At 46.2% G+C, this 26,453-nt stretch overlaps 1 protein-coding gene and 1 long non-coding RNA gene across 6 annotated transcripts in view; one reads left to right on the top strand and one right to left on the bottom strand.

The window, feature by feature from the left end:
* RBM20 (RNA binding motif protein 20) overlaps nt 1-26,453 on the bottom strand; it is a 189,428-nt gene that overhangs the window by 116,536 nt on the left and 46,439 nt on the right. The window lies entirely within an intron of this gene.
* Nucleotides 19,121-23,796, top strand: LOC123846848 (uncharacterized). The gene is made up of 3 exons (XR_006791375.3): nt 19,121-19,215; nt 22,372-22,446; nt 23,163-23,796. It is a non-coding gene; the product is annotated as an uncharacterized LOC123846848 (long non-coding RNA).

Genomic DNA, 26,453 nt, shown 5'->3' with positions numbered 1-26,453 from the left:
AGGTAGAGAAAAAGCAGCAGTCGGAGCAGGGGGAGGGGGCAGGTGCCCAGTGCAGGGAGAGGGGCAAAACTTGACTCCCCACACGCCTCATTCCAATGCATTTCCAATGCATTTCCCCCACCTCCCCAGGCCGCTCTGGGCACTGTGCTCATGCATCTTGCGCTTAAGCTGTAAGTGAAGTGGGGGCGGGGGGGGGGGGGGGCAGCAGAAGAGCTCTGCAATAAATTGCCTTAATCTGCTCATCACACCTATTTTTAGGCCTTCATTTTATAGCTTGGTGAAATGAGAAGGTGCGGGAGATCCAAATACACGGCTACATTAAGATGTTTCCTAAAAAAAAAAAAAAAAAAGATGTTTCCTGAGAAGTAGGGAGACACTTTCACAAGCAAAGCCAGAGTCGGAAGCCACAGGTTGTTTTCCCCCAATTAGGGAAGCTGCTAAAGCGTTGGCTGGGTTTGCCCTCTGGTCATGTGAAAGGCAGGGTCTGTTCCCCGGGAACTTAGGAGGGACACTGACCTCTCCTGTCCCGCAGGGACACTGACCTCTCCTGTCCCGCAGAGCCTGCAGGAGCCCCCGGGAAACGGCCATCACGCTGGCCACCCTGAGCTGACCGTGAGAAGGTAGCCGGGGTCCTCCTGGCAGACTCGGGGCTCTCTAGCAACAGTGCAGGTGCCAAATTCCCACGGTCCCCCAACTAATAGGTGAGGGACTTGGGCACACCGGCCATTGTGCTAGGGGCCGGAGATTCATCAGCAGGAAACGAAACAATGTCTCTCTTCTGGCAGAAACTGCATTCCAGCACAGGCCGACTGAACACTAGACAAATGCATAATGTCCCAGGCAATGACAAGGACGAGAGGACAACCGAACAAGGAAGGAGGGGCAGAGAGGGATGGGGGCTGCTGCTTGGGCCCCGGGCAGGGAAGGCAGCAAGGGCGTGGATGCTGCAGACAGCCGGAAGGAGAGGGCTCCAGGCAGCAGGAGCAAAGGGCCTGGGACACCGGAGGAGGAGCGAGATAGCCAGAGGCGAGAGTGTCAGGGAGGGGAGAGGAAGGGAGAGGACATGATGGTCAGGGCCAGGGAGGGCCGCACAGGCCACACCTCTGGATTCTATTCTCAGTAACATGGGGAGGGTCTGGAAGGTTCTGAGCACAGGAGGGAAGCAATGGGACTTGCATTTTCAAAGGTCACTCGGCTGCTGGGGGAGAACGGACTGGAGCGGCCGAAGACGGAAGGACACTGCAGTGTCTGGGGGAGAGGCCACGGTGGCCTGACTCACGGGCAGCAGACAAAGTGGTGGGGGTGGTAGATTCTGCACACATTTTGAGGTAAAGTGACAGGATCTGCTGATAGATGGAGGCGGGAGAGAAGGAGAGGAGAGGCCAGGATGCCTCTAAGGTTTCAGGTCTGAGAACACAGTCAGGTCCCAAGGCTGTGCAGCCAACTGTGGACCAAGATCACGGATCTGAGGAATGTTCTGCTGTTCCAGGAAAGCAGCGCTGCAGTGAGGTCCTGAGCACACCTTGGGAGCAGCCAGTCACCCGCCAGGGGCAGGTGAACACACGGTTTCCAAACACCGTGCCCAAATTCCTTGGCATCAAAGCAACAGCCCTGAAGGCTTGTCAATGCCGTGCCTAGCAAGCTAGGAGGGAGGGAGGCAGGCAGGACCCTTTATACAGTGTCTCATTAAATCCTCCGGAGATACTGATTATCTTCATTTATAGATGAAGAAACCACCATAAAGATGACTATGGAGGACAAAATACTGAACGTTTAAAAAAATGCACATGGAGAAATCTATAATCTGGGGTGGGAAAGGTCTTCACCAGCAAGATGCAGGCAGACCTCAGAAGCTGGGGAGCCTGGATGGCTCAGTTGGTTAAGCATCTGCCTTTGGCTCAGGTCATGATCCCAGGGTCCTAGGATCGAGCCCCGCGTCGGGCTCCTTGCTCACTGGGGAGTCTGCTTCTCCCTCTCCCTCTGCCCCTTCCCCTGCTCGTGCTCGCACACGTGCTCTCTCTTAAATAAATAAATAAAATCTTAAAAAAAAAAAAAACAACTCAGAAGCTGTAAGAAAAAGCCTATCAAATTTGAATTCATAAAAAATGTAAAACGTCTGCCTGATCAAAGATGAACAAAGACAAAACCTAAAATGGCACACACATATGCCCAAGAGACAAACAAAAACATAAACAAAATCCAACCCATTCAAAAACAAAACAAAAAGCAATACCTAGAAGAAAATATTTACAACGTAACTAACACAGGGTTGAGATCTATAATGCGCAAAGAATTTACTCAAATCAAAAAAAACCAAACAGCCACCTTTTTTTAAAAAGTAGAAACTATGCATACTAACTAACACAAAGGAGAAATCCAAAAACTCCCGGGATAGGTTGCTCAGCTCACCAGCTCCCAGACAGGCTCAAAAAGGAGGACCTCACGTTTTCAAGAAAAGCACTTACATTCAGTATTGGGGAGGGTGTGGGAAACATACACTCTACTTTGCAGGTGGGAGTGTAAGCCAGTAGGTCTTTTTAGAACATGATTTGGCAGGATCTATCAAAATGCTTCATGTGTAAGTCCTATGACTCAGATACTCTACTAGAAGTCTACACCTACAGATATACTTCCATATGTACACAAGAAAACACACCCAAATGTATTCACCGCAGCACTGTTGTAACAGAAAAAAAAAATCATGACAATAACAACTAAACGTCCATCAAGAGATGACTTAGGCAAATTTTCCATGTTACCAAATACTATGACATCTTTAATAAAAATGCAGTAAAACTATTATGTACCAGCATCAAATATCTCAAAAGAAACTATAAAAAATTATAGAATGACACATGTAATAGGTTACTCTATAAAAAGTTATAAAACAATAGAGATAATATGTTACTCCCTTAAAAAGTAAAGTACAAATTGGGGTGGCTCAGTGGCTCAGTGGGTCAGGTGTCCAACTCTTGGTCTCAGCTCAGGTCTTGATCTCAGGGTCATGAGTCCAAGCCCCAAATTAGGCTCCACACTGAGCCCTACTTTAAAAAAAAAAAAAAAAGATTTAAAAATAAAGCACAAACTATATGCATGTGTCTACATATATATGGATGTAAATGCAAAGAAAAAGGCCTGGAAGTATACACCACAAACTTCCCTCAGCCGCTAGACTTTTGGAGACAGGATTCAAATCGAGCAGGGTGGGGAAGAATGGAACCTTCCACGTAGGACTCGAAACTCCTAAGGAAACACTAAGGTGTTTGAATGTTTATAATCATGAATTCACATGTTGCTTCTAAAGCTCAAGGATGATGATGCTTCTTGTATTCAAACCCTTCACTGCGCGTGACAGACACCCAACTCAAAGGAGCGGAAACAAAAGGAAGAGTGGTGGCCCCTCTATTTGGGAAGCCGGGGTTGGTACTAACCCTAGCTGCTGCCTGCAGGTGCAGACAACGGGGCCAAGCCTCTGTGTCCTGCCCCACCTCTTACTCCCCTTGTCTCAGCTTCTCTTCATTCCCAAAGGATACCACCACCTGGCCGACAAGAGGGCTGCCCGAAGCCCCAGGCACACATCTTCTCCGAAGAGCAGCCCTACTGCAAAAGGAACCACTTCTCTCCATGTATTCATCCCAGGGGGACCGCTGATTGAGGTGACTTGCTGGGGGTGCTTCTCCCTCACCCTGTGAGAGGGACCGGCACCGTGGAGTCTGTTGGGTCACCTGCCCACGTCCGTGAGTGAGGAAGACCCCCTTCCCGAGGCTATGATGGACAGCCCCACTAGGACCCCATGGATCAGGTGAGGAGTGCCCCCGAGGAAGGAACCAAACCCGAACCAGAGGAAGGTGGCAGGCAGAGCAAACAAACAGACAACACAATCCACAACAGAGCAGAAATAAACAAGATCTGAAATCGCTGCCCAGTGTCAGGCAGCTAGTCAATGGTGGAGGTGGGATTCAAATCAGGTGTGAGAAACTGCAAAGTCATCGTTCTCTCTGCTTCACCACAGTGTCACTCTGGGCAGCCAGGGGACACCAATCTCAGGAAGCCCTCTGCCTGCGAAGGGCATGCTGTGGGCCTGTCATCCAAGAACTCCAGTGAGCCCATCACATTCCTTAAAGTTCCCTCCAGGTTATCATCCTTAGAACAGACAGAACTTGCTGGAGGGAGGGAGGTGAAGGGCGAGAGAAGAGAAGGGCCTTCTCGGCCCTCTTGGTCGGGTGAGTATTTAAGAGATACGAAGGACAAAGATGAGATAGGTCTCAACAGAACTTGGAAAGAACAAGAAAGTATGAAGATGCAGAGAACGAGTACAAAGACTTGTCCTGTAGACGGCCTTCACCAGTGTCATCATTTATTAAACACCTTGTTTTGCATTGTGGAAGGAGCTGTACAAAAAGAGTGGAGCAGACATCCCACAGCTCTGTCCTCAGAATGCAATTAAAGATGGACACACGGGTACAGATGACCGTCACAGGATACACAGACAAGATAAATGTGACCCTGATACAGCCAACCAACTTTTCTTTATGCAGAATCCAAACACATAAGGAAGAAAGCTCAGTCAACAGATGTTTAAAAATACAATTACTGGAAGGATAACAGGCACAGTTGTAAATTCAAATTTTCCAGAGTGTTTAATCCTTTTACCCCATCCCCCACCTATCTATGCCACAAATATTCGCTTATTCAAATACCCACTGCTTTCTGAAACCCTGCCCACCCTTGTGCTCTCATTCTAAATGAGGACTTGATCTACATCTTGTATGACTGAATCAACCAGATTACCCCAATCCCAAACCACATTCTTTCAATGGTGGTCAAATGTATAAAAGTAGACAATGCATTTCTTTTTTTTTTTTTTTAATTTTTTTTTTTTTAAGATCTTATTTATTTGCGAGAGAGACAATGAGAGACAGAGAGCATGAGAGGGAGGAGGGTCAGAGGGAGAAGCAGACTCCCTGCTGAGCAGGGAGCCTGATGTGGGACTCGATCCCGGGATTCTGGGATCATGACCTGAGCCGAAGGCAGTTGCTTAACCAACTGAGCCACCCAGGCGCCCCGACAATGCATTTCTTAATTATGTTGGCTGCAACATAATTAAGTTGGTCTTTACCCAAGCCCATAGAGAAAAAGAAGCCAGGCACTCTGGTGCTCGGGCTTGGGGTGGTAGCAGCCGGTCCTTGCTCTTGTTCCATAGTAGGAAATGAGGTCCAACCTTGCCTTAGATTGAGGGGTTGGGGTGCTGGCCTGCTCAGACAGCTTTCTCCATCCCTAACCACGTACCTCTCCATTACCAGGAAAGGGAGAAGACAGGCACCTTCACACAAAGAATGCCTAAACTACTTATTACTGGTCTTTTCCAAGCTGGACAATTAGCTATATATACTTCATTCTTCATCACTTACACCCCTTCCTACAAATGAATATGAGACTTCCCAAGACAACTTTGCTTCAAGCCAATGAAAGAACCAAGAACATAATTAAAAGCAATGTCAACACTTGTATTGCTCGCCCTTACCCGGTTTTCTTCTGACACACGGGAGGATTGCCCTTCTCGGCCCTCTTGGTCGGGTGCGCCCAGGTGATTCATTCTTGCAGATGCGCTATGAGGAGCAGTCACGCCACCTCCTGACTGAAGCATTTAATTGCTGGGTGAGACCCTCGGTGCTCTCTTGTCCTGTCTCAGTGACCAAGAAGGTCCCATGTTCCAGTTAGTGCAGCCATGAGATGGGAGGGGCTCTGTCATCTTGAGGGACTATACAGAACAGGCCCTCCAATGTCTGCCCCACCAATCCAGGTAGGATGTGGGATGAGTGACAAATACATTTTTACTGTACTAAGCCTCTGGGATTTGGCTATAGCCTAAGCCTACTGTGACTTAACGAAAAAGTTTTTAGTCTAGTGAAAGGTTACAATATGTATACAAATAAGTAAAATGCAATAAAGGAAGGCTGACATTGGCCTAGCCCGCCAAGGTACTCAACCAATGTCCGGCAAAGGAGAGAATAAATGGATGACATAACCGTGGTATAGACAGATGGGAGTCTAAGAGTGGGAAACATTCACTTCCACTTGGGAGCTAATCCGGAAAGGGTGATGGAGCAGAGGACATGTAAATATTAACAACATAAATACTGAAAACAATCTGCTGGATTACTGACGTTTCTCAAGTTCATTTGGGAAGGTCCCTACAAGGGGAATCCTTTTTCTAAGAGCCATTCCTCCCAGGAACCTGGAGACCAGGTGATGATTCAAGCCAGCGGGAACCCCCGCCCTGGGCTGCTGGGTCTCCAACCAGGCCACCTAATGTTTTCCACGAGGTGGGAAGCCGGACCAGGTTGCCCCTCCTCAAGATTTCCACAGGGCTGGGGACCCCTGGGAGGGATTCCTCAGCCTGGCGCCCTCTCTGCTGCTCCCACCGGTGGCTTCCACTGGCCACAGGCCTCCCACAGCTCCTAGCAGCTGATCCTGCTCTGAGGGCAGCGCTCGTGAGCAGTTCGCTCAACAATCCTAGGGGCAAAAGTGGTGACTCTCAAGGAATGTGATCTCCCAGGGGTGCCTCAGGGGGGCAGCTCCTGGGGTCACCAGGATCTTGCCCCTCCAGCAGCTCCTAGGAGCCCGGATGGCCAGCTAGCCAGCCAAGCACGTGTCCAAGCACACTTCAGGGGGGACAGTGCTGGGCCAGCCTCCTGGTTTGCAGCAATGGTACCAGGGACACATATCAAAGAGCTCCTCCTTTACAAAACCTTTCCACTGCCCTCCAAGGACTGCAGATATAGTTACACTTCTAGTTGCCCAGCACGGGCAAGACGCAGGGTCATGAGCCTCTTGAATCAGGGAACACTCTCTCTCCCTTAAGAGGGTCTCCTACTATTCCTCAGTCCTAAGTGTGCAGAGGCTCAACTGTCTACTCAGTGCATTTGGCAGAAGTCCCAACAACCCATCTTCAGGATCAGGAGCACTTCTGTGACTCTGCCCCCAAGCCCTGACCTGCTTAATCCCCAGTAGATGGGTATGTTTCATCCTCATGATATTCCTGGGTTATGATCCTGTGGGACCTGCATCTTCTAGGGATTAACGTATCTAAATATCATCAGTGTTCACAAAGAAGTATTTCATATTGTTCCCTACCAGCCTAATGAGGCAGTCCTTAGTGCATTGGAAAATATACTGGCACATGGGCGCCTGGGTGGCTCAGTCGTTAAGCGTCTGCCTTCGGCTCAGGTCATGATCCCAGGGTCCTGGGATCGAGTCCCACATCGGGCTCCCTGCTCGGCGGGAAGCCTACTTCTCCCTCTCCCGCTCCCCCTGCTTGTGTTCCCTCTCTCACTGTCTCTCTCTCTGTTGAAAAATAAATAAAATCTTTAAAAAAAAAAAAAAAGAAAGAAAGAAAATATACTGGCACAGGAGTAAGGTGCCCCAGAATCTGCTTCCAGATTGCCACTCAGCAGCTGTGAAACTCGAAAAATAACCACCTCCCTAAGGCTCAGTTTCTTCACCTAGAAACTGGTGTTAGATCTGCTCTACCTACCTCAGGGAATGGTTGTGGGACTGACATTAAATTAATGGAGGTGAAAGCTCTTTTAAAACACTGTACTGATGCTGAGTTAATATATTAGTGCATCTTTAATTTGCAAGAAGTGCATACAATAAGAAATTCCTTATCAATGTTATAAATGCTCAGATTGCAGGGCCAAATGACTCAATAACTACCCTGTCCCTTTAGTGTACAAAGTATCATGAGGGACAGAACAAGGTTTACGGCCTAGTCTTTTCTCCTAGTTATTTAAACCCAGTGGGGATTATAATCTAATTTAATCTTGCTGCATCTAAAGAGAGTAGAGAGGACTCAGAATATCATCCAAGCCATATCCCTCACTTAATAGGGAGGGAAACTGAGGTTAACTAATAACCAACTAATACCCAACAACAGCTATAAGACTAGCTAGCACTTATTTGTGTGGTTCCTGTGTCGGAGACTTGCTTACAACCCTCAGCAGGACTGTAGCCCGGGCCTGGGACCCCAGTTGTCCAGACTCCTTGGCCAGGAGTATTTCCATGAGTATATCTAGATCTACTCTGCATCTACCCTGTTCATTGAGCTTTTATGTCAAATGCTTCTCTTTTGTGATTCTCACATTGAGTGTCCTGAAAAGAACTGAAACAGCGGGCCCAACAAAGGAATATTACAGGAGGTAGCCTGGAGCAACTGAGGCACGAGAGAGGAAGAAAGAGACACTCAAAAAATGGAAGCCAAAGTGAGGGTAACCTAAAATGACTGACATTTTAAGCTACTCTATAGAGAACATAATAGATGTGCTGGGGAATTACAGAAAAAAATATGGTTTCAGCCAAACAGAAACATTTATTTGAGTCCAGGTGATAAAGTATATACCTGTGACGTAACAGAAGAGTAATTATCAGGGTCTCTAGAATAGTTTTCATTAAGCTTAATCAATAAAGATAGAAAAATCCTAGAAAGTCTTCTCATGCCACGCGTGGACTATTGCAGTAGCCCAGTTACCTACTACAGCTACGACAACTGTGATGGCAAATACTACTATACTACACACACACACACACACACACACACACACACACACGTCCTCCTCTGTGGTCTTTGGGCTCAGGAAGATTGACAAGAGTATCCGTCCCAAGACACTCCTCTAAAGTAACCTTGGGAAATCTGGATGGCATCTTCCAGGAATGGCATTTCATGACAACCTCTCTGCGTGGAAGCTTCCTTGTTCCCCAAGCAATAGTAGCCCCAGAAGACTGTGGCCCCCGTGTCACCAGCCCTCTTCCACATTTGAGGGTCAGGGGCTCATGTGGGAACCTGTCCTCCAGGTGACGGTCCTACCTCAAGTTCTCCTGTGTGGGGAGCCCAGAGCAGGTAGCAGTTCCTAACCAAGCAGATGTCTACCTGAGAAACTAGCCACCGGGGTGCCCAGCGTTCACAAGAGACTTTGGGAAAGGAATCCCCACCCCTTCTCCCCAAAGAGGGAGAGGGAGAGTGGAACCAGCCTCTCTTCAAAAAAATGTGAGCTTCTCTCTCCTTCTCAGCCTCTCCCTGTTGGGGAGGAATGGTCTGGGGTTCCAGTTAAGGCTGGGAGGCTGAGAACTGAAGGTGGAAAGCAGCTCTTTCAGGAGACCCAAAGGGGTAGACCCCAAACTCAGATGTTCTCTAAACTCAGAACTGGAGGTACAAAGGGGACAGGACAGTGCTGACCCATGGGGTTGTTGTGAGGAAAATGAGTGAACATGTGGGCATTTCTTGCCTAGTGCTGAGCACACAGTGGATGCTGTAGAAGTGCGTGCATTATGTCATCACTTACAGTCCTGGCTGAATTTCCAGATTATCTGGGAATACCCTGATCAGCACAGCCACCAACCTCTTCTGCTAAAGACTGCCTCAGAGACAAAGCAAAATGTTCAATACGGTCATAGCTCAACTACTGGTATCTTGGTTCACTCATCAGCACAAATGTTAGAGCTAAGAGATCTTAGATGCCAAGGGTAAAACAGCATGGAAAGAGATGGACCAGCCTGTGTGGTTTTCACACTTCCGGCTTCTTAGCCGTGAACTCTCTCTTCGTATGAAATACTAGGTGGAAGACTAAAATCTAATGCTGATGTGATTGAAGCAGGTCCAGGAGATGTGGGATGGGGACACTCACCCTATCCTGTCCCCTTTGTGGCAGTCCCTGGGCCTCCAAGGGCCACAAGTTAAAAAGCAAACTGACCGAGGGGCACTTGGCTGGCTCAGTCGGAAGAGAATGTGACTCTTGATCTCAGGGTCGTGAGTTCGAGCCCCACCCTGGGTGTAGAGATTACTTAAATAATCTTTAAATAAATAAAGGAGCCCCTGGGTGGCTCAGACGGTTGAGCGTCTGACTTCAGCTCAGGTCATGATCTCGGGGTCCTGGGATCGAGCCCCGCTTTGGGCTCCCTGCTCAGCGGGGAATCTGCTTCTCCCTCCCTCTTTCCCTCTGCCTGTCCCACACCCCCCACCGCTTGTGCTCTCTCCTTCTCTCTCAAATAAATAAAATCTTTAATAAATAAATAAATAAGCCAAATGGATCAAACATCACATTCTCTTAAACTCAGATGGGCTTTGACTTTGTTCTACTTTGAGCCTTGTAAGTTTTGAAATTATAATTTATCTTCAAGATTACATTCAAGACTTGTCAGGTCCTTCACTCAAAGCATCCCCGCCCATAAATAGCACAGAGAGAAAACTCTGAGGTGACCCCCTCCCCCGCCCGCCATCAGGGCAGAGGGGCCGGGCAGAGCTGGCTGGGCTGGGGCTTGTCCCACACTGGCCTGTTGGTTGCTCCAGTGCTCCCAGCACGCCTGCAGGCTTGCCTTCTCAGAGGCAGGTGTCCAGCAAAGGAATGCCAGGGTCATCCACTGGTTCTTTTACTTTTGACCCTAGCATTTAAATCCTGGCTGTATCACAAGCAGCAGGAGGGCGTCCATGGTGCCACAGTGGACAGGGGGGTGAGACATGTCACAAGGGTTTACAGGCTGAAGCTGTTTATCTCACACTGAACCTGACCCCTCATCAGAAGAAGGACGGACAGCCCTGCCCTGGTTCAAAGGCAAGCTGCAGCGTTGGCCCAAAGGGCCACATTTCAGACCTGCAACTGAAGAGTTGAGAAGAGCTTTTAAAACAAGAAAAACAGGGCGCCTGAGTGGCTCAGTTGGTTAAGCGACTGCCTTCGGCTCAGGTCATGATCCTGGAGTCCCGGGATCGAGTCCCGCATCGGGTTCCCTGCTCAGCGAGGAGCCTGCTTCTCCCTCTGACCCTCCTTCCTCTCATGCTCTCTGTCTCTCATTCTCTCTCTCTCAAATAAATAAATAAAATCTTAAAAAAAAAAAAAAAAAACAAGAAAAACAAAGAAACACCACAACTGATAGCCAAGGACTTAAAATGAAAGAAGATTCCATCGGGGCTTCACGTAAAATTAGATGCCAAATCCAGATTATCCCCAAGTTTACAAACACCCACTGAACAATTCTGCCACAAATAGTGCCGCCTACTCTCCGCCCCGCTTGCTCCCAAGCCATTATCTTGAACTGTCCGCACATTTCTGTGGGTGCCCTGCAAGAATGGGAACCCCCGAGCCCCAGCTCCACAAGGCTGTCTACCAGGATCAAAAGGAGCGGCTTCTCTTTTTAAAGCTACAAGTTAAGAGGGTGTTTTTTTTTAAACCTTTATTGTTCTTTTTTTTTCTCCTGAATGATAAAAATAATTCCTGCTTGTTACAGACGCTTGGATTCAGAGCTATAAAATTTAAAAAGTGAAACACCTTCTGAAATCTCAGCCTCTGACAACAGCCGCTATTAATAATTTGAGAAACAAGAGTTTCATTTCACTTATTATCCAGCAAAAAAAAAAAAAAAAAAAAATCATAGAACCTACATACTTGAAGAGATACTAGTAGAGAAAGGAGATTTTAGTTTTAGATCATATGCAGCAAAACTAAAGTGTTCAAAAAATATCACCTTCTCCAATAATTACAACTGTGAAAATTGTCGGAAAAACATGTATCTAAATAAAAGGTCATGAAGTTGGTTCTCACAAATTCATGTAACAGAAAAGAATTTTTTTTAAAAAAGCTGATAAATGTCTAGTTGGGATTAAGCTGGAAATTCAAAAGCACAAAACTAATTTGAATTGAATTACCAGGGTAGCCAATACATAGAACCTGCTACATGATTTGTGGGGTCCAGTGGGAAATGAAAATTTGGAGTCCCTTGTTTAAAAATGATTAAGAATTTCAAAATGGCAGCAACAGAGAATTAAACCAAGGACAGGCCTTTCTAAGCAAGAAACTGCAAACCTCACACACAGGTCACATGCCAGTGCGGCCGGCCCTGTTCATGCACATTAATTTAACCATGACCACCAAGTGTTCACTCTATATTTTTAAGGCTTCAGATCTATCACGTTTGCCTTTAAGATCATTCATTGCGTTTTCTGAAAAGGTTCAGTTTCTCTAAGGAATAAATTGGCGAGATGAGAATAAGGCCAGGAAAAAACATGAAAAAAAAAAAACCCAGTTTATTTTTAGCTTGACCTTGATTAAATCTTATGTTTTCTGATGTATTTTCCAGTTGAAATGAATTGGCTATGCAGCTAATACTGTAGAAATACAAAACACTCTGGAATATCAGGTTAGCCAAAATAAAATCTTAAGCTCCATTTCACATCCAAAAATCTACATCCAAGATTATTTACAATATGAGATAGTTTTCTAGGATAAATTTTGGAATACGCTTTCAATTTTTTTTTTGATAACAAACTATGTGCTTCTTCCCCTATACTCTAATAAGCCGTCACTAAATAGACTTCCCACAAAAGTAAAGGAAAAGAAAACCTTATCACTTGGCAGATTAAACTGTATAAAATTAAGAATTCTCTTTAGCCCCTTTAAAGTGCAAAAAGTTCGTTTTAAGACAAAAATTTGCTGCATAAAGTAGTCATCCTAGCACCTCCCTGGGTCATTTGAACATATTTCTATGTTTAACTTGAGCTGGGGCATGCATAAGAATAGCTTGATCTTTAATACAGGATAGGAATACCACAAATTCTTTCTAAACTGCTATAAAAGGCTCGCAAAAGCCAACAAAAGGCCTGGGCCACATTCCTTGGCAATTATCAGTAGGAGGAAGAGGCAAAGACAGAGGAGAAAAGTGGTCTGTAAAAGGCGTGGACTACAACAACCAAGCCTCTTCCATTAGGAAAAACAGCTGCAGAACCTTTTCTCTCTCAAGCAAGGGAGAACCACTTTTGTTCCTGAGGTTTAACCTCCGACAGACAAATTGAACACAGGGTTCTAAATTCCCCACCCTTGAGCCCAGGAGAGACCAGAATAGCTCTCCATACCCAAACCTGAATCCTGATGGATGCATCTCAGAGCCCCGGGGGAGTTCTTCAAGCTTCCCTTCGGGTTCAACACTGTCACCCAATGAATGCGGTCTAACTGCAATTGCTGCAGGTTTTCGGGGGGGGGGGGCGGCAGGGGTCCGAAAGAGGGCCATCAGCCTGAGCTCCCTTCTCAGGGTCCAGGGCTGGTCTCAAGACACACAGATGTTGGGGCGCCTGGGTGGCTCAGTTGGTTAAGCGACTGCCTTCGGCTCGGGTCATGATCCAGGAGTCCCGCATCAGGCTCCCTGCTCAGCAGGGGGTCTGCTTCTCCCTCTGCCCTCTTCCCTCTCGTGCTCTCTGTCTCTCATTCTCTCTCTCAAAAACAAACAAAAAAAAGACACACAGATGTTGCCCATGCCAGATAGAGAAGGGAAGACAGCTCACGTTAAGATCTTACTGTATACTGGAACCTCCCCCAGGACCTCTGTGCACATTATATTATTAACCCACCAAAATCTTAGCATTTTGCAGATGAGGAAGCTGACCACAACTGGTAAGGTAACTTGCTCAAAATCACAGGGCTACAAATAGGCAAGGCTGGGCTTCGAATTCCAGTCAACTGACGTCCCAAATCCCCTGCTTTTTCCTTAGTGTTGAAACCCAATGTGGGGTTTCCCCAGGGCAGGAATTAAGGCAGGGCCTTGTCTCCATAGAATTTAGAATAATAACAGAACCACTAAAAGTCATCTACTCTTTTTCTTTTATCACCAAGCATCAGCAATTCTAAACAATGTCAGTGAGAAGCTATTCCTCCTGGAAAGCAAAATATTTTGTGAGCTTAAGTTCGAAACAATTCCTACAGTTACTGTAGAGTTCGAATATTACACATGGAAACTTCAAATGAGCATATCTGTCGTATTTACCCTTTGATAAACAATGTATTTACAGGAAAGGTAATTTGAAGAACTCCTACCTTTGCAGGTGGTCCCACCCCATGCAAACCCAAACACCAACTGATTTCAGAAATAACTTAATAATAGGTCAGAATCTTCTGATTCCACTTTCGACACAGTTCCGTCTCCAATCCCGGCAGTACTATATATTCATATGTTTAAACAGATTTACCATCCACAGTGAGAGCACAGAGTTACTTCAGTTCTGGCCCTCTGTGACCATGTGGAGCTTTCATTTGTATTTAAAATTTAAAACCACAGGGGCGCCTGGGTGGCTCAGATGGTTAAGCGGCTGCCTTCAGCTCAGGTCATGATCCCAGGGTCCTGGGATCGAGTCCCCCATCGGGCTCCTGGCTCAGCGGGGAGTCTGCTTCTCCCTCTCTCTTTGCCTCTCCCACTGCTCATGCTCTCTCTCTCTCTGTATCTGTGTCTCAAATGAGTAAATAAAATCTTTAAAAATAAATAAATAAAAATAAAAAATAAATAAAATAAAATAAAATTTAAAACCACAAACTGCAAGATACATCTTGCATTTTGCTTGGCATGAGCAAATTTTAATTCAGCTGTGAAATATTGTATTAAATTGACTAGTATCTTTAAAACTTCAATGTCTTTTTTTAATCCTTACAAAGTAAAGGGAAAAAAATCAAGAAAATAATGGCTGCTGCCTACGTGATTTTTACCGAAAATAATTTTGTCACTCATGGAAGAGGAATATGAAAAATTATCTGTCCAGGTGTCCAGCGTGCTGGCTGAGCTTTCACTGCACTCCACCAAACTGACCCCACGCCACGGGCAGGAACAGCATCCTGCCGGAACTGGGGGAAAAGTGTGGCCGGCCAGCAATCCAGCTCCTAGTCCACAGTGGTGAACTGTTAGATCCAGCTGATTGTCCAGCAACACCACGCACCTGTTCTCTCCTGGGAAGAATGCTCTTACAAACAAATTTATGATTCCACAACGATCCTTACCTTTGACCCAAGCACACTTTCTGTGCAAAACTGACGCTTTTCTTCAAATGCACATGTTTCCAAATCTTTCTCAAGTACCAAGACCATCAAAATTCCCAATCTCAGACACGGTGGCACTAACGCTGACCACCCTTTCGCAGACGTTCATTCTCTCCCCACCCTGCACTGCCCACCAAGCTGTCCACTGGGTTTTTTCAAGCCCTCGGTAATCTGATAGCACACAATCTACACTGGCTACTATTTGCAACTACTTAATTCCCCAGACCAAAGGTGAATATTTCTTGAAGACAAGAACCATCACCACACCACTTGGATCTCCTTCCCTCATCTATCCCTTACACAGTGTTGGACACACTGTAAAAGCCAGTGACTCATTCTAATTTATTTAACAAGTACTAATACAATGCTTACTATAAGTCAAAGAATGGAACATAAACTTATTGTTGGGAGCCACAAATTTAAATAACAAAGTGTTATAGCTATTACGGTAGTAAATCTAAACATGGGATTTCCATATGACCCGATGATTGCCCCCTTGGGCATTCATCTCAGAGCAATGAAAACATGTGTTCACATGAAAACCTATACACAAATGTTCGTAGCAGCTTTATTTGCAATAACCAAAAATAGGTGAATGGTTCAACTGGTGAATGGTTAAAGAAACTGTGGTACGTACATACCACGGAATGCTGGCCAGCAAGAAAAGGGAATGAACTATTGATACACTCAACAACTCGGGTAAGTCTCCAGGAAACTATGCTGAGTGAATAAAGCTAATCCCAAAAGGCTGCAAATGGTATGATTCCATTCATATAACATTCTCTGAAAGGACAAACTTATTTTTTTTCAGGGCGCCTGGATGGCTCAGTTGGTTAAGCGACTGCCTTCGGCTCAGGTCATGATCCCAGGGTCCTGGGATCGAGTCCCACATTGGGCTCCCGGCTCAGCGGGGAGCCTGCTTCTCCCTCTAACCCTCTCCTCTCTCATGCTGTTTCTCGCTCGCTCACTCTCTAATAAATAAATAAATAAAATCTTTAAAAAAAAAAACAACTTGTTTTTTTTCAAGATTTTATTTATTTATTTGAGAGAGAGAGCATGAATTGGGGGGAGGGGTAGGAGAGGGAGAAGCAGATTCCCTGCTGAGCAGGGAGCCCAATGCAGGGCTCGATCCCAGGACCCTGAGATCATGACCTGAGCCGAAGGCAGACGCTTAACTGACTGAGCCACCCAGGAGCCCCTGAAAGGACAAACTTTTAGAAATGGAGAACAGATTAATCATCACCAGGGCTTGCTGAGAAAGGGAGGTAGGTGGGTGCGGTCATAAAAGGGCAATGTGAGGGATAAAACCACACACAACTAACTGCACGAACACATCCAAATGAGTATGCACAACACTGGAGAGATCTGAATAAGATAGGTGGATTGTATCAGTGTTGATATCCTGGTTGCCATATTGTACTGTATTTTTGCAAAATGTTACCAGTACAGGGAAACTAGAATAAATGGAACATGTACTTGGGAACTCTGGATTATTTCTGTATCTGAATCTACAATGATCTCAACAAAAACTTCAGTTAGAAAAGTAGCAAACCAACAAAAATATCTCAAACTAGTAAGATTTATTTATTTAACAAATAATATGATGCTTACCAATTGCCAGGTAGTATTTTAAGCACCCATACATTAACTCATTGACTCCTAAGAACCGTATGTGACATGCACTATGGATTATTCTCATTTTGCAGATGGAGAAACTGCAGTACAGAGAGCTTAAACAACTTATCCAAAGGACACACAGCAAGTAGGTTAACAGTTGGAATCGGATTCCAAGGCAGGTAATCTAGATCTAGAACCCTCCCCTTGGAGATCTCTTCATTTCACCCTCAGATGCTGGGGGCCACCAAGCAGACAAGACCCTTAATCCCAACAGTACCTATTCTGGAAGATTCCCCAAATCCAAACGAAAGTGTGACAAACCCTTCTGATCATAAAGCCAATCAAGAACCTCCCAGGCTGTCAACTTTCAGGGAAGTAAGCAGAATTACTGGCTTTTAATATAAAATCTTCTGCCGTGGGAGGATGAGTACCTGTGACAAGAACGGTTTGCCACAGGGTAACATCCACTCTTCCTCCATAGGTTGGAAAACGAAGGGCACAGTTGGGCACATCTGGGAGCACGTTTCGGTGGGAAAGAGTGAAGAGTCCCAAAAAGCAAAATGCATTTGGGAGTCGATGAAAACGGGAGGCTGAAACAGGACCAGGGGACAACGTCACACTTCACACACCCTGGCCCCAGTCCACGGTCCTGCCGCCCCGTCACCAGGGTGCTGTGTCTTTAGCTCACTGCCTTATCAGCTTTGGGCCCATGCTAGCCAGCGTAGGCCCTGGGGACTGAAATCCAGAACGTCTGTGGCATTCCAGAGCCACAGGCCTATAACAGGACAAGCTGGTTCGGAAGATTTTCAGATTATCAAGTGGAGAAGAGAGGAATGTCACAGCGTCTGGGTGGACATGGGGACATTCATCAAAAAGACAGCTACCATGAAACCGCAGTCTCCCTTTCCCACTGGAGTGGTGGAGAGCAGATGCAGGGGTATGGACATGCCTGTTAAAAATCAAAATTATGGGGCGCCTGGGTGGCTCAGTTGGTTAAGCGACTGCCTTCGGCTCAGGTCATGATCCTGGAGTCCCTGGATCGAGTCCTGCATTGGGCTCCCTGCTCGGCGGGGAGTCTGCTTCTCCCTCTGACCCTCCTCCCTCTCATGCTCTCTGTTGCTCATTCTCTCTGTCTCAAATAAATAAATAAAATCTTTAAAAAAAAAAAAATCAAAATTATTTTAGCAGAGAAATCATTTCCCAAGATTCAGTGCTAGAAAAGGCAAAATGAACACTAGACCCAAACTTTTCAAAAGATAAACTTCCAACCAGAGGGCCCTATAACTTAACACCAACCCACTGGGTAAATGATGTGAACAGTCTGTTACCAATGGGCCAGCCTGATATGATGAACCAGCCAGAAAAAAAGGGGATATGCGGCCAGACTTTATTGGTCTCTATGGCAGGAGCTCATAAAAATTCTCAGTTAAGCCTTGGTTTATCAGTCGATGAAAATTAAGCTGCACAGTGAACTCTGGGCTGGAAGAAACCATGGAGAAATGAAGTTCTTCACAATCTGTGATGCTGAGAAAGAATAACTGGGAAAGGTTACTAGGAAAATGGAGTCTCAGCTCACCCCGCCACTGACAACCTAAAATGACTCAGGCCCACGTGTCAGTTTTCATACCTAAACAGCATTTCCTTTGCAATAAGGATCCAAAATTTCCACTCGCAGATGAGAGAGGTAAACGGAGACTCTTGGCACCGTCGGGAGGAGGCCACAGATGTGAGAATAAGTACATCACTGGACATGGCGAGGTGGAGGCATGGAAAGACCCTGGGCCCCTGGAGTCCCTGCTGAACCACTAAACCAACCCTGGGCCTCCTGCCCCCAGACTTTGTATCAAGTCGAGGATACACGTCCCTCTGGTATAAGCCGCTATTTGCTGGGGTTTCTGCTGGCAGCCAAACATTTCTTGTTGTACTGGGGCCAGGGTGTGTGAAGTGTGACGTTGTCCCCTGGTCCTGTTTCAGCCTCCCGTGGGTTGTACCTGCCCATGATGATTTTGCTCAACAGCTGTATTACGATGGCCAGTGTCGCCCTCCCTACCGGCCCGAGGCTGAACCCTGGCACGCTGTAGGTCGCTCTGTCCTGGTATCTAAATCTCAAGCCCCCAAGTACTAGAATGCGGCATCTATAAACCTGGCCAGCCTTGTCACCTGGAAATCTGGGGCTGGTGCCGAAGGCACAACAGATAAATACAAAGATACAGAAAGGGGGGGGCAGGAAGGTGGAGAGAGGGGGGGAAAAAAACAGCAAGGGGGAAAATATAAGGGAAAAGAGAGAGACAGGAAACAACTGCCTTTTAAGAATGTGCATTTTTTTAAGGGATGCCCACATGCTTTTCAAAATCAGCCTGCTCAGAGTAAGAAGCCCCTGTGTGCCTGACCTCCATCTCCTCGCCTCTCTGGAAAGGCCAGCGCCCATCAGCAGAGCCCCTCGGCCACATGGCACAGATGCGTGAATGACCGATGGGCTTCTTGGTTTGCCTGTGCCTGACTTGGCGGGGCAAAACATATTTTACATTAGCTTAGGTCTTGACATTCTATCATGTTCCCTGTTGAGAAGCCAAATAGTTCTTGGAACCCTGCACAGCAAGTGACATATAACAGAACCCTAGGAAAGGGGATGGCTCTTTGCCCTTAAATTAAAGGCTCTTCTTACCCCTCCCACCTCCATGGCAGTGGTCTGGCCTGTGCGGCTGGGAGCCGACGTCTACTCAAGAAAGGTCACCATTCTTTGCCAGCAAATAAGGTACTTTTCATAGGGGGACAGTTGCAAGGTGGGGGGCTACTTGCAACAGGTTGCTTTGGGCGATCTGCATCACTGAACCCAGAATGGCAAGTGGGACGGGGCAGGCACCCCAGGCTCTGGATGGAGCATGGCTGAAGGCTGAAGGAATGGCCATCAAAATGACCCCTTCCTTTTCTAGCCACAAGCTGTCTTCAGTGAACCTTGTCCTGCCACCCCCAGGGACACTCTGTCAGGCTGTAAGGGGATAACCTCAGATGCCACCTCACATGACACTGTCTGGAATGCTGGCGGCCCAGCGACCGGAGTGTCTGTGCCCTCCTTGTGGGGTGTCAATGCTCTCACAAGGACTCACGGTCCTCACAGGCAGGCAGGACTCCCAACGGACAACTGCCAGCAAGGACAGCTCCCGGGCAGGAGGCTGGGGCAGCTCGGAAGTGCTCCTCTCTCCAGCCTCTCACCCCAGCACGGCCAGCTGTGGCCTCTCTGGGGCTCAGCCCTGCTCCCCAGCCCATCTCCTGTATTGACGGGACCCGGCAGGGCGTTATGGGGCAAGAGCAGGAAATACAAGGCAAAGACTCTGCCCACAGGGCGGGCAATATCTAGGTTAAAAGACAAGGCCTTTTGGAAACAAAACAAGGGAACATAGGGGAAGGGAAGGAAAAATAAAACAAGATGAAATCAGAGAGGGAGACGAACCATAAGAGACTCCTAACTCGGGCGCCTGGGTGGCTCAGATGGTTGGACGTCTGCCTTTGGCTCGGGTCATGGTCCCGGGGTCCTGGGATCGAGTCCCGCGTCGGGCTCCCTGCTCAGCAGGGAGCCTGCTTCTCCCACTGCCTCTCTCTCTCTCTCTGTCTCTTATGAATAAATAAATAGAATCTTTTAAAAAAAAAAGAGAGACTCCTAACTCTAGGAAAAAAACAGGGTTCTGGAGGGGAGGGGGTGGGGGGATGGAGTAACTGAGTGATGGGCATTAAGGAGGGCACTTGAAGGAATGAGCACTGGGTGTTATATGCAACTGCTGAATCACTAAATTCTACCCCTGAAACTAATAAAAAAAAAAAAGAAAGAAAGAAAGAAAAAAAGACCTTTTTTTTTTAATGTGGGGGAATCAACAACAGAATCAATTGAGTGGTGATGTGGGAAATGCCTTCATTGGAGGTCAGAGGAGGTAGGTGTCACAAGACAAAGGGAAGGTCAGCAAAGACTTGTTGGAAGAGGTAGGACCTGAGGAAGTACATGAGGGAGGAGTGGGGGCCAGACAGACAGAAAGGAGAGAGGGATGGCACAGGTGTGCTGGTTATAAAGGATGAGGTGAGCTCAGGGACCAGGACACAGGCAGCATGGGAGGCATGTGAGAAGGCAGTGAGAAGTGAACTCACAAAGATGGGACTCTGTCACACATCTGGTCACCTGCATCGCAAGCCAACAAATAATGCTTCATCTTCCTGCCGTGAACACCTCTGTATTCCCAACACCCGGCATGTGCCTAGCTCATAGTCAGTGCTCAATAAATGCCAGTGAATGAATGAAAATGGTTAAGGAGGTCCCAAACCAGGAAACAAAATCGTACCTAAAAGTAGGGACTGCAAACTCAGATGCCCACAGGGCCAGGCAGGTGACAAGTACAGCTAGGAGTGAGCAATGGGGAGCAGCGGGTAGTGGATGCCCCATCTTCAGGGGGACTACCCCTACCTGATTTAGCGCAGTGCTGCCACCAAGGTACATGAGCCCAGTATTGCCAGATCTTTCTATATTATGTGAAATCCCAATTTTTAAGCATTAGCAATGAATTTAAAAAAAAAAAAAAATGTATGTGCCAAGCAAAACACATCATCTGGAGCCGTATTTGGCCTGTTAAGGGTCTTTGGCTAACCAGGACAAATTTTTTGTTGGAGTTTATAGTCTAAAAAGGTCCCCAATGCAAACGAATATATGAGGATGGAGGTAAGAATGGGGTTTCCCTTGGGGGAGGAGCCTGTGTACTAGAAGGGCCTCTTGGGAGCCTGGAAATGTCCCATATGTTGATCTGGCCGGTGGTTACAAGGGTGAGGACATGTTTAAAATTCCATCGAGCTGCAAACCTAAGAGTTGGGCACTCTATTCCATGCACGTTATAACTCAATTTAAAATGTAAAACTGAGGGGTGCCTGGGTGGCTCATTCATTAAGTGTCTGCCTTCGGCTCAAGTCATGATCTCGGGGTTCTGGGAATGAGCTTCTGCTCAGCGGGGAGCCTGCTTCTCCCTCACCCTCTCCCTCTGCCGGCCACTCCCCCTGCTTGTGCACTCTCTCTCTCTGTCAAATAAATAAAGAAAAATCTTTAAATAATAATAATAATAAATAAAATTTTTTAAAAAGGTAAAACTGATAAGAAATATAGAGTCTCCAAAAGCTGAATAAAGTCCTCTCTAGAGTTTGCTTTCAGGGGCGCTGCCCCTTCCACCTAAAATTCCCTTCTGCCCCTACCTCTTTGCACCCTGCTGCCACCTTATTTGTCCTAAAAGAGGTGATCCAGACAGCACTTCCTCCATGAAGCCTCTCCTATCCCACCTGGCCCAAGGCTGAGCTTGGCCAATCTCGGCACTCCAAGACACAGCCAAGTGAGTGCCTTCCTCACCTGACCCAGCACTGAACACCTCCCTGCTTCCTTTGGAGCTCCTGAGGTCCTGGGGACAGGGACTGTGCCCTATTCCCTGTGGCTCAGGCCTAGCCCACAGTGGGTTGACATGTGCCTGATAAGGGTCTGACATGATAGCTCATCCTCCTTCTGGCGATCAGCAAATAGAAGGATGCTTCCCACCCCACCCATCACTATTGTCCTAGAAAAGACAGAGCACAGAATCTGGAAACATGAGATCTGGAGAAAAGAACCAGGAGACTGTGTCCTGAGTGAGAAGCTGTGGGAAGAAACATGTACATGTAAGATTTGAAATATAATTCTCTTGCAATCAGCTGCAGTAACATCCTACTGAGAGAGGGAAGGAGTATATGTAGCATTCGTAAGTGCCCTGCCTGCCTGACACAAGTCTAGGGCCACAGCTGCTCAGATTCTAATGGGCATCAGAATCACTGGAGGATTTTTTAAACGCGTCCTCCCCAGAGATGCACATCTGCAGGTCTGGAACAGGGCCTGAGAATCTTCATTCCTAACTAGGGTCCAGGCAATGCCAATGCTGTTGGTCTGGGGACGTCCCCGGGAGCGACACTGGACCAGAGAGGACAACAGCTAGTAAGTGCCAATCATCACAATGCATCAGTGTTCTTTCTCTTGCTCATTGAACAGACTTTTATTAAATTTCTACCATGTGCAAAGCCATATAAGTGATGCAAACGTAATTAGAACCAATGTTGCATTCCCACCTTGGTCACCAGAAAATGGATTACTCATCCTCAGTGCCCTTCGCCAGATTTGCTACTGAAGCAGAAAATGACACCAATGGTCAGCCACTCCCCAATGCTCAGAAGGTCTCAGGTTCAAACTCTTAACTCTGAGAATAAAGTTTTAAAGGTCCTCCCTCAACAGCAAACTCATCTGTTTCCCCAAACATCTCCAATTAAATGAGCTATTTTCCTGGGCCTCCCTTCAATATAATACCTCCCTCATTTAACCAGAAGAGGAGTTGGGTTATAGTGTTTGGTATTCAGGCCTGGGCAGGGAACAGATGAACTTCCCTGGAGACCAAGCCAGCAAAGGGTCTCCAGAGGCGTCAGAGGATGGAGGCATCTTTCCAGCAGACAAGCAAGCACGCTGCTGTGAAACAACACCCCTTCCCTGTCCTGGGCAGGAGCCGCATTCTGACATATTCAGTTACAAGTGAATGCCTGGGCATTAAATCTAAATGGCTCAAGATACGGAATGCCCGGGCAGCAGGCAGTCGGATTATTTATGCCCTCTATACCTGTGGAAGCCGAGATTTAATTATTTATTTCGTGTTAAATTTCCAGTCCTGGGCTTCCAGGCAGCAGATGAATAAAGCACCTCAGTTAAACTGCAGGGGACTCTGGGTCATCAACTTAGCCGGAGCTGGAAAACTTCGTGATTTCTGCACCCTGGGATATCATCTCAGTCTCTGTCTAAGAATGTCCTAAAGAAATTCAATCACATATGGAAGTCTTAAGAACCCTCTGAAGCACTCCCCCTGCTTGTGTTCCCTCTCTCGCTGTGTCTCTCTGTCAAATAAATAAATAAAATCTTAAAAAAAAAAAAAAAAAGAAGGGGGGGCGCCTGGGTGGCTCAGCTGTTAAGCGTCTGCCTTCGGCTCAGGTCATGATCCGGGGTCCTGGGATCGAGCCCCGCATCGGGCTCCCTGCTCGGCGGGAAGCCTGCTTCTCCGTCTCCCACTCCCCCTGCTTGTGTTCCCTCTCTCGCTGTGTCTCTCTCTGTCAAATAAATAAATAAAATCTTTAAAAATAAAAAGAAACCATGTGAAGCAACAATACCTGACAAATTCAAACCTGTCCTCTCAATGAACATGTAACTCAAGAGGTAAAGGCACAATCTTTGAACCATGGACATGATATTCTACTAGTATATCTTTCCTGACACGTGTGACTCACTGTAGGAGACCGCTGGCCAGAGTTATTCCTACTCCTCGAGTAAAATGTACTTCAAAATTGTAGGAACTCTCAAGTGAAGCACCAGTCAGTTCTCGTGGTATCAGATTAGGATGCAATACTAAGGTACATTCTAATAGAACTAATCACCCTCTTATGGTAAGATCCAGTGTGCTCTTGTTGAAAGGCCTATGGTTTGGAAATGACTATTTTAACCCAAAGCATCATCAGCTCTTCACTGCAAGCAGAGCTACTCAGAATCCAAACCACAACTCTTCTCTCCATCTGTCTCTCTCTGCAGTCATTGCTTGAGTGCAGTGAAATGATTAGATCCCATTCCACTGGATTTTCCTCCATGGTGAGAATATCACCTTTCACACATAAGCCTGGAAGGCTTCCAAGGCCCTGAACAAATTCCCCTACTGCTTCATCAGGGTCCTCTTCCCCTTCAAGGTAGCTACTCAAGCCTCCAACACAAGGGCCAACCCAGCCCCAGCCAAGATAACAGTGCCTCCGAATGGAGTGACTCCATTCATAGGAACAGAACAGTGTGAATGGCAGAACCGTCTTCGTTTTGAGGACCAGTGCTGCTTTTTGGTTTTGGTTTCTCCCCCGGTTCTTCCAACCACACAGGAAGCTGCCTGTTTTGTGTACTTCTGTGTGGATATCACTGGGAAATCTATGGCTACAACAATGTTTGGCACATGGCAGGTACTCAATAAATAACTGATAAACGAATAAGTCTCTATGAGAAAACACCCACCATGAGGACCAGGTGGAAGCACAGAGGAGAGTCACAAAGCTTCTCCTACCACACAGATGGGGGTTGCTCCTCTTGGCTCCGTCTGACCCATTTGCTGAAAAGAAACTGAGAAATTTAAACTGGGGCCAAATACATCACTGGTTCATTCCTTTGTACCAAGTAAACTAAAAATAAACAAACAAGCAAAAAAAACAAGGTCAGGGAACCTTGAGTAGGGAAACTGTCAGTCAATAATGATATTTTCCCCAAAATGCCACAGAAACCCTGTAATCTAAACTATGAGTCACTAGTATGTTTGGAAGCATTTTTATATAGGCTGATAGTCTTATATACACTTTCCTACTTTTAGTGGGACATAAGACACACAGTAAAATATTATATATTTGACAAAATAGAACACACATCATCAACAATATAAACAAGTGAAACCCTCATATTCCTTGGTACTTTACTTCGTAAAGAAATAACAAACCGGGGCACCTGGGTGGCTCAGTCGTTAAGCGTCTGCCTTCGGCTCAGGTCATGATCCCAGGGTCCTGGGATCGAGCCCCGCATCGGGCTCCCTGCTCAGCAGGAAGCCTTCTTCTCCCTCTCCTGCTCCCCCTGCTTGTGTTCCCTCTCTCGCTGTGTCTCTCTCTGCCAAATAAATAAATAAAATCTTAAAAAAAAAAAAAAAAGAAATAACAAACCATAGAGAGTTTCACTGTTAGGCAAGAAAGTAATTCAGTAAAACAGAAGTACCTAGGGCACCTGGGTGGCTCAGTCGGTTGAGTGTCTGCATTTGGTTCAGGTCATGATTCCAGGGTCCTGGGATTGAGTCCCGCATCGGGCTCCCTGCTCAGCGGGGAGCCTGCTTCTCTCCCCCCTACCCCCGCCCATGCTCTCCTTCTTTCTTTCTCTCTCTCAAAAACATAAATAAAATCTTAAAAAAAAAAAGTAACTAATTTGCCAAAAGTTCAGTTTAAAACAGTCATAATTGAGATGGACAAATGCCTAGAAACAAATAATTTGCCAAAACTGACCCATGAAGAAACTGAAAAATCTGAGAAGACCTGTAACAAGTAAGGAGATTGAGTCATTAATCAAAAACCTCCCAACAAGGAAAATCCCAGGATCAAAAGGCTTCACTGGGGAATTCTACCAAACATTTGAAAGAGTAACATCATTCTTTCTCAAACTGCTCCCAAAAAATTGATGAGGGGGAAACACTTCCTAACTCATTCTATGGGGCCAGCATAACCCTGATACCAAACCAGTTAAAGATATTACAAGTAAAGAAAACTAAAGACCAATATTCCTTATTAATGTTGATATAAAATTTTCAATAAAATGCTGGCAAACTGAATTCAGCTGCAAATTAAAAGACTTATACACCATGACCAAATAGGATTTATTTCCAGAATGCAAAGATGGCTCACCATACAAAAATCAATCAATGTAATATACCATATTAACAGAATAAAGGGGAAAAAAAGCACATGATCATCTCAATTGATGCAGAAAAAGCATCCAACAAAATTCAACATGATAAAAACACTCAATAAACTGGGACCAGAAGGGAACTTCTATTAAAGTAAAGGCATTTGTGAAAAACTCACAGCTAAGATCATACTCAATGATGAAAGACTGAAAGCTTTTCCCCTGAGATCAGGATCAAGACAGATGCCCATTTTCACTATTTCTATCTAACATAGTACTGAAGTTTTAGTCTGAACAATTAGGCAAGAAAAAGAAATAAAAGGCACTCAAATTGGAAAGGAAGAAGTAAAATTATTTCTGTGTGCAGATGGAATTATATAATATGTTGAAAACCCTAAAAATTCCACACTCCAAAAAAACCTATTAGAGCCAATCAACAAATCAATAAAGTTGCAGGGTACAAAATCAACACACAAAATCAGTTGCATTTCCATGCACTA

Source organism: Mirounga angustirostris, unplaced genomic scaffold, assembly GCF_029215605.1.
Source record: "Mirounga angustirostris isolate CCGP_5_RB_7025 unplaced genomic scaffold, mMirAng1.0.hap1 SCAF_6, whole genome shotgun sequence".
NCBI lineage: Eukaryota > Metazoa > Chordata > Mammalia > Carnivora > Phocidae > Mirounga > Mirounga angustirostris.
Note: the sequence above shows the minus strand (reverse complement) of the source record. Positions and strands in the feature narration are given on the sequence as shown.